This window comes from Vicugna pacos, chromosome 25, assembly GCF_048564905.1.
Source record: "Vicugna pacos chromosome 25, VicPac4, whole genome shotgun sequence".
NCBI classification, from domain to species: domain Eukaryota; kingdom Metazoa; phylum Chordata; class Mammalia; order Artiodactyla; family Camelidae; genus Vicugna; species Vicugna pacos.
In genome coordinates, this window is record NC_133011.1 from 38,157,760 (window position 1) to 38,166,617 (window position 8,858).

The window sequence follows — 8,858 nt, forward strand, 5'->3', positions numbered from 1 at the left end:
GCTGACCTACAAGCCAGGGCAGCAGGGGTCTTGGTGGATGTGTGGGCAACCCAGCATGCTTTCATGGAGGGAGAGAGGTCAGCTCTGCCTGGGGCTATCAGGGAAGGCTTCCTAGAGGAGATGGCATGTAGCTGGACCTTGAAGACTGAATAAGAAATTGGTAGGAAGAGGAGAATGGAAGGAAGGCAATAGAGGAAGATAAGGCACAGGGTGTGAAATGGGTGTTGAGGGAGCAGCTGGGGGGTTGATGGGTGATGAGTCCAGAGAAAGTAGGGGGAGATTTGAAAGTTGGGGCATTGCAATCTTCGAAGCCTGTGAGTGTCCCGCTGAGGGTCTTGTGAGCAGGGAGCAGGGAGCAGGGAGTGAGCTGGCATGGGGATGCAGCATCAAGAGAAACCCAGCATTCCAAGCTGCCAGCACAGGGGCTGGGCAAGCCCTCACTTGACCAGATGCATAACTGGTGGGAAGGGCTTACACAGATGGCACTAGCAGAATGTCCAGGAAGTGCTGTGCTCCAACCCTGCATCAGGTAGGCTGCCTGGAGAGGGGCTGGTGGTGGGGCCGGAGTCAGGGATGAGACGAGGAGGATCCCAGCAAGAAGCCTGGCTGTGGCCAGTGGCCAGCTGGGCTCTGAGGGGGCAGAGCCCTGCCCCAAGGTGAAGTGAGCGCCAGTCAGAAGCTCCAGAGGGTTATGTGTGAGCTGGGGTCACAGTGCAGACCCTCCAGGGGTGGTGCGGAGAGAGGCCAGGTGGGGCAGGGGATGGTCCCTGTGTCAGACGCTGGACTCAGGTGGGCATGGTGCACCAGGCGGCACTGCTAGCGTCAGGGACCAGCTGCACTGTGCACTCAAGAGGTCTCTGGTGCGAGCGGGGAGTGCTGGCTCCTGGTGCCTCGAGACCGGCTATCGCACCCCTTGGCCTTGGCTTTCTCATCCTAATATAAGGGTCACCCAGACTCACATTCAGGCCGCCTTGGGGCTGGGGGAGGATCAGGGCTGTTGGTCATGCTGTGTGAGCAGCTTCTTCCTTTACAGGGGGATTATGACACCGGGGTTTTTGGGGCTGTGGACACACTGGCTTCCTCTTGACCCCTGCAGTCTCGGATTTTTCCAGGCCTCAGTTTGCCCATCTGTTAAGTGGGGGGCTTCATCCCAGGTTGCGATTCTTTTGGACGCAGACAGAGGGGGAGATGTGGTTTCCACTGTACAGATGAGCAAAACCCTTCACCCCAGAACCACAAGTAGCCTGGTCTGGGAGGCAGGAGACCTGAATCCACTCCAAGCTCACACCACTAGGCTCAGAGAGGAGAGCTGAGAAGGTGCATTAAAAATGATCTGTGGCTCTCCAAACAGAAGGGAATATTGACATGATTATTTTTAGCATTATTAAAATAAGTCTGTTTTGCTCTTTTTCTGTACTCCTCTCCCCGGCTCAATCTTCATTTCCAGATTGAATGTGTGTGCGTGTGTCCAGGCTGAGGCGCCAGGGGAGCCACCACTGCAATCAAAATGTTAATGAGACCCTGATTGTGTCTCTCGGTGCCTGCCTCCTCCATCCCTCCGCCTTCCCCAAATGTCGCTGGGTCTTTGTGGCGCTCTGGGGAGTGGCACCCGTGTTCTTTGAAAATGAGACCTCAGCTTAACGCTCCATGGAAACAGCCCTTGGGATGCTTGGAGAGCTTGGGGATATGGAGAAATGGGCTTGGCCAGTGATCTTGGCTTTCTTCTTTCCTTCTGGTGCTCCTCCAGCTCAGACTCAGGCCAGTCCACTGTTTTGGGCAGAATCATGAAACTGCTGTCCATGGTGTTGGCCCCATCTCGCCCAGGACCAGGCTTCCCCAGACACTTGATGGTCAAAGCTGACTGGGGATGGCTGGAACCTCCTAGCTCAGATGGAGGGCGGGGGCCCCACTGGGAAGGCAGTGTGGTTAGGGGGAGAAGACTGTGTCCTCAGGAAGATGCTGGATTTAATAGGCTCTGTCATTCTGAGCTGTGTGATCTGGGGCAAGTTGCATGGCCTTTCTGATCTTCCTTTACTTCTGTGAACTTAGAATGACGGAATATTCTCCCATCCTGGAGTTTCAAGCTCTGAGACAGTGTGTCAAGTCCCTTGCTCTCGTGGATGGTCAACCGTGATCGACAGTGTTTTGTTAAAGCCAAATGGTTGCAGACCCTGGACTCCACCTCTGCTGCCTTGAGGGCTGGGTGACTCCCCCCACCTCCTTCTCAGCCACCTCCCCCCGGGGTGCTTGGATCTCCTCACACCCAGCAACTTTAAGGGGGCCCTTGGGACCCTGCTCCAGCTGAGCCAGTGATGTTCTGATTGGCTGGCGTCTGTGCAGTGCTGGCTGTCAACACTGAGGCTTATTGCCCAGACCAACCGAGAGCCAGTCTGGGATGCTGAGAGCTCTAAAAGTTTCTCCTCTGGGCTCAGGGGCAAACATCAGCCCTGCTCTGGATCCCGGAGCCACCCAGGACAAACCTGGAGTCAGGGTCACGGGTTGGCAGGACTGGGGTTCCTGAGGCCTGGGTTCACCCCTGCACCAGGCACTGACCTCCCTTTTCTCCTGGCTCACCCTGTGATTCCTGCCAAGAGCAAGTAAGCTAGCCTCTCCTCCAACCCACTCGCCCGTCTCTGTCCCATCAAGGCCCACACCAGACCTTCCCAAGTCCTGCTCCCGCTGATGTCCCCCTGGGCGCCCACTGGCTCCAGGCTGACAGGTCCGGGCCTCCCGTCCTTGTTCACTCCAGCCACACCAAGGCTCTCCTCTCCAGTTCACTCTGGATGCTCATCCCACCCTGCCTCTCTCCAGGCCCTTTCTCCTTTCCCTCCCCAGTAACGGCTCCCTTTCTGTCTTAGAATGTCCCCCTGGGCACCTCCGAGCTCTCTCAGCCCTGCACGTAGCCCTGTTGGCCTGAGAGCTGCTGTGCGCCCACCTGTACCTATGAGTGACCCTCCCTGGGCTGACTCCCTCCCCACTGCCTGCTGGAGTCTTCCTGCTCCCCTGGAGGGGGTCTCTCTCCATGGTCTGATGTCCTTCATCATGTGGAGCCCAAAGCCATCTTCATGAACACAGCCGGGCATGTCCACCCGAGAGGACTCGCTCGTCCATCACAGAATCGGCAAGGGATTCATCCTTCTGGTCCTCGACTTCTTCTCAGTTGCTCAGGCTAAGTGGTTCTCACGAGCTTCAGGCCCAGCCGGAGAAGGACAGCCGGGAGACAGGGCCACGTCCTGCTGTGACTGCTCTGTCTCTGCAGGGGCTCGGGGCGGGGACTTTGGCGCGCTTCAGGGAATGGCTGGGTCAGCCCATCTCCTTATTTCCTTCCCGCGGTGTGACCCATCAGGGAGCCGGGACAGCAGCACTGGCCCTGCAGGAGCTCAGGGACCACTCGCTGCCACTGCTGTCCTCCAGGCGACCAGGTTCCCACCCCCGTCATCCTCCTCTGTCCTCTGGGCATGGGTCCCCTGACCACCTCGCTGGAATGAACATGTCCCCACCCCCACCCTCAGGATCTTGGCCTTGCTTCCCCAAGTCTGATCCTCAGACACAGAGGGGAGGTTCACTTCCACGCCAGGAGGGGACTGTGTCCCACAGGGAGCTGCACTCTGTACCTTCGGAGGTCCTCTGCCTCCAAACTGGTGACCCCCACTTTGTAGCTCTCTGAAGTCCAGACTTAGATGCCAAGAGCCTTGCTCATAACAGACACTGTTAAACATTTAACACGTCTGGAAGTGGCCCCCACACTTCTCCGAGTCTGGGCCCTGCTCGCGCGTTTGTTCTGGGGTCCTTGGTCCTGGTGACATGTGACTCGGAAGGTGAGGAGGTGAGAGATCTCATCTGCCTTCCCCGCTGCTGGCTCGACACTCAACAGGCCTTAACGCGTCCCCTCTGTCCAGGTGCTCAGGCCAAAGGCTCCATCGGCAAAGCCCGTGGGCCCGTCTCCACGCCTCCAGACCGGACACCTCCTGGGCCTCTGAGTGCCACCAGGCACTCCTGCCCCCTCCCGGGTCACTTCGCAGGCCCCTCGGGCTCTGGCCCCCAGCCCTCCTTCCGCCAGCGCCCTGGGAGGCTGCGACTCCCCGGGGGCGCCCCTTGGCCACGCCCACTTCCGGAGAGGGCGGGCTCCGTCTGGAGCACGTGACTGTTCGGCTCGCCGAAGATGGCGGCGCCCAGAGCGGAAGACCGGAAGGTGCTGGTGGGAGTCGCCAACAGCCGGGTGTTCAGTCCGTCCGGCCCTGCATCCCTCCCTGGGGGCAACAGTCAGACGAGGCGGTGTGGAGCCCGAGGGTCCTGGCCGCGCTGCCCCCCTCCCCTCGGCCCAGCCACCTGCCTTGGCCACCCACTTCCTCTCTGAGCCTCGGCCCTAGCACTGCGCCCGGCACGTAGTAGGAGTTCTCTAAATACCTCCTGAGGGTGCGGACCCAGGAATGACGGGGCAGAAGGTAGAGGCCCCTCTCGCCTCCTCACCTTGGTGACCTCTGGGAAGTCTGAGCCATGTGTCACCAGCCCGGAAGACTCTGGAATAAAGGAAAAGCCAGAGGGACCCTCAGCTCAGCTCTCAAGGTGACCGTGAGCAGCAAGGAGAAGCCAGAACCCAGAGAGGATGGAAACAAACATTTATGGCATATGTGGTGCAGGCCTGGCAGGGAGCTGGAGGCTCAGAGAAGATGAGGGGCCAGCCTGAGGCTGCACCGCTGGGAGGAGGAAGGAGGTAGAGACCAGGTGACTTTCTGAGCCCCACCGTGATTCAGGCACCGGCCCCACCCATTTCTCGTTCCACCTCTGGGCTTGGTCTCTGTAGAGTCTGGTCACAACCTCTGGGGACCCTTCTCCAGGAGCGACACATCCCTGTTCTGAAAAGGGTCCTTTTCAGCCCCTCACAGGTGTCTTCACCGGGGCCAGGTGCTATGTCCAGCCCTCACCATGGGAAGCTTAGGGATGAGAGATGCTCCGTGGATGGGCCTTAATATGCTAACGTGCCCTTTTCTCCAATTCAGTCATCCATCGAGCTCCTACTCCAGGCAGGGCTTCACGGCCAGGCCTGCTGCTTTTGAGGCATGTGTGACATTTTGCAGACTGTCCCCTTCAGGGTAAAAGACAGATATTTCCCACGCCCCAGCACCAGCCCTGCCTTGAGCACCTTAAGCCCAGGCATTGGCGCATAGGAGGGACCCTGGAAATAGCCCTTTAATTGACTAGAATGGAAAGAAGTGGTCTCATTTCTCCAAGGCGTTGCCATGGTGACTTCTCTCTCACTGCCCTCTTTCTCCCAGCCTCCAGGGAACAGCGTTCCCCTGAATGAGCTCTTCAGGTGGCACAAGGGTCTCTGTTGTCACTGAGAGGATGCCTCTCACCCTTTGGGGACCCCAACCCACCAGATGAGTGCCTGACTCAGGTGAACAGGTGGATTCCCCACAGCCTCATCCCCAGTGGGATAGAGCCCCCTAGGGAGCTGCGTCTTCCTGCTCCCTCAGGATCACACCTCTTCACATGGGGTCCCTGAAAGCCTGAAAGTGCCCAGGAGGTTGCGAGCAGCTGACAGGGCTTCCAGAGCCGCAGACAGAAATGGGTGGCCCAGCAAAGCCAACCTGGCCCGTCTGAGAGAGAGTGGCTCAGCTGGCTGGGACACGGACCCAGGACTCCGAGCGTGCCTCGTACCAATCCTTTGACATCTAGCCATAACCAAGAGGCCAGTCCAGGGTACTCAGCATCACTTCTCGAACCCACAAGTGTAAGTGCAGGTGTGTGTGCCTGATGTGCTTGTGTCTGAGTGTGCTTTGGGAGTGCAACGATGTCCCTGTTGCTTGGAAACACTGCTCTTTGGTGAGGTTTGCAAGCCGGGGGCCATGTCTCATGGTCTGCAAAGGCTGGTGGACACACAGGCGAAGGCGGGAGAAGGGAACCAGCCTTCGGCATCTTGGACGCTCAGTGAGGCGTTCTCAGCCAGGTGTATGTGTGCTGGGCACTGGGCTCTGTCGGGGGGCAGGCGGGCTAGTCCACTTTCACCGGATCCCAGGTCTGAAGGAGGCAGATGCCACACAGCTCATGATCTAATTCCACTGCCCTGTGGGGGCCCCTGTGTGTGGGTGTCAGAGTGGGTGGGCCAGCGTGGGCAGGTGGCCTTGAGCCCAGATGCCCTGGGGACCAGGGACCAGCTCTGGCCTGACTACTCTCCTGCAACCCTGGCTTTCTTCAGTCCAGTCACCAGTGTCAGAAACCAGCGGCCTTGCTTAGGGCGGCTGCTACTCTTCGGTGTGTCCCCCGTCTCAATAGCCTGTGTTGCAGGTGCTCCAGGCAGGGCCTGCACCATCTCCCCTCCACGGCCTCCACGCGTGGGGAGAGGCTGTGAGGACCCTCCCAGCCAGCACGGCTCAGCCTGCAGCCCCTTCGGCGCCAGCCTGCGCCTGGCCTTGCCCTGGGGCCCGAGCTTAGCCCTTGTGGGCTTTTCTGAAATCCTGCTGCTCCCTCCCTGACCCCCGGGGTGGAGGGAGGACTCAGGGGTGCAGACGAAGCCCCAGTAGCAGGTGTGTGGGAGGCCCCTTCTCCCCTGCAGGGGCGCAGGCGGCTGGGGCGGCCCTGGGCACGGGGGGCTGCCAGGCACCAGGCACGTGAGCCCAACCTGAGCCTCTGGGCAAGCCGGCCTCACTCTGGCCTGTCTCCCCGTCTGCAGGATGGGGTGGGCACTGCGGACGACCCCAGGCCCCAGGCCCCAGCCCCGACTCTGCCCCAGGCCGGCCCAGCCCTGCTGTCTCACTCCAAAGTCAGCAAGGAAAGGGGGCCCCCGGGACTAGAGTTCTCAATGGCGAGTGAGCTGTGAGGTCATGAAGTGTAAAATACAGGGGGTCTGGGTCTTTTGGGGAAGGGGGTGGGGAGGTATTAGGTTTCTTTCTTTACTTTAATTTTTTTTCTTTTACTGGAGGTACTGGGGATTGAATCCAGGACCTCGTGCCTGCTAAGCATGCGCTCTACCACTCAGCTATATCCTCCCTGCAAAAACAGGACACCTGGGAGGGTCACGCCGCTCAGCCCGCTGCCCTCATACATGAGGCATCCGACGTTCAGGAAGGTGTCCTGGAGTGAGTAGAATTACATTGTTGGGTGAAGAACCTGTATCTGTGGGCTGGCAGGCGAGCCTGGGCGGCGGTGTCGCACATGCGTTTGTCCATTGCTGGCCATTCCCCAGCCCCGGGCTACCTGGGCCCAGTCTCACCACAGTCTGGGGGACCTGAGGGGGCTGCCGGACAGGAAGGAGCTGGTCTTCCCGCCCCTAGCCCTAGTTGTTGTTGCTTCAGTGTCAGCAGGAGGCAGAGCTGCTTTTTAGCTGTGCGGCCTTGGGCAAGTTACTTCACTTCTCTGTGTCTGTTACCTCATCTCCAAGGCCTCTGATTGCACCCTGTATTGGGGGGCTGTGGGTGTGGACTGGGAGGAAACAGAGGCCAGGGGCTCAGGGTTGCAGAGGCAGAGGTGCGCGGGGCTTGTCCCCGGTCTGAGGAGGGGCCAGCCTCGGTGTCCCCATCTGGGCAGTCAAGAGCCCAGATGCCCCTCCGCACTGCTGTGCGGGACTGTAGGTGGGAACCCTGGGCCTCGGTGACCCTCGGGGTCTTAGCGCCACTGGGAGCTGTTGACAGTTCTCGGCCCCTGTGTCCATCCAGGCTTGGGTCCTGACCACGTCCTCTGCTCACGGAGAAGCCCGCCTCCCGCCCGCCGCCGCGTGGAGGCAGAGGGCAGAGTTGCTTACATTAACTTCCAGGAGCCCCGGCGTTCTCCGAAGATGTTTCCTAACTCATTCCGGAACACAGACGGATGATTTTTAATAAAGCAGCCTTTTCGGGCCTGAATCACTGTAACTGCAGACGTGAGGGCAGATTTACTCCCCGCCGGCCTCCCCGCCGGCCTCCCCGCCGCCGCAGGCAGCCTTCTTGTTCAGAAGACAATTTGTTGCTTTGGGCTGTTTGGGATTTTTTTAAGCAGAGGTCTCAGCTTGGGTTTCCATTCGCCCAGGGCAGCAGGGGCAGGAGGTAGGGAGCTGGCAGCCCCCACACCCCATCTGATGGCAGGAGGGAAGGGCCCCTGACCAGGCAACAGGGTCCCAGCTGTGCCACTGTCTCCTGCTGGGCCTGGGTCCACGGGCCGGGCCGGCCTTCCCTGCCCTCAGCGGGCCTCACAGAGGCCCTGACCCATGCCAGCCACAGCCTCTCACTGTTAGGCTACAGGGTTCTCTGTTCCAGGGACAGAGCAGCTTGGGTTCCGAGCACACAGAATCAAGCCTTGTCATCACCAAAGTTTCTGAGGTCACGTGTCCCCTGCCTCAGCTTCCCAGCTGGTCCTTCAGTTCTCCCTTTGGCTGAAGCCAGCCTTTTAGCTGGGGCCCTGGCCCCGCTGTGAACCCACTGACATGCTAAGGCCTTGGGCAAGTCACCTCTGGTATGTGGGCCTCAGTTTTCTGATCTATAAAATGGGTCCACCTTCATTTTCCCAGCCCGACTCCAGCAGGACTGGCATGGCGACCCAAGGAGCACATGTTCCATGTTCCCAGGACACAGGTGAGCAGACGATGGCCCAGGATGACAGGTGCACTGACTACTGAGGGGACTAGAGTCCAGGCGTGGGCTCTTTTACTGTAGCCCTGTTTTGCGGACCTATTAATCATTAGTAGTACCATTGGGATCTCGGGGTGCCCAGGGTGCTGTGAGCTCCCCTCCTCCCGGCTGCGCCCTGGGGAACCCTGACATGAACGTCTTCCTCCTCAGATCAAGCAGAAAGCTGCCCCCTTTGCCTCCCCCCAAGGGCCTTCCACCAATCAGGTCACTGCCTCTGAGGCCCTCAGGACACAGCTGTTCTTCTGGATGTGCCCA

General features: G+C 59.6%; 1 long non-coding RNA gene across 1 annotated transcript; it reads left to right on the forward strand.

The window, feature by feature from the left end:
- The first annotated feature begins 5,249 nt into the window (after positions 1-5,249).
- LOC140689190 (uncharacterized) lies at positions 5,250-7,799 on the forward strand. Its single transcript, XR_012064077.1, has 3 exons — positions 5,250-5,734; positions 6,923-7,079; positions 7,656-7,799. It is a non-coding gene; the product is annotated as an uncharacterized lncRNA (long non-coding RNA).
- Positions 7,800-8,858: the final 1,059 nt, after the last annotated feature.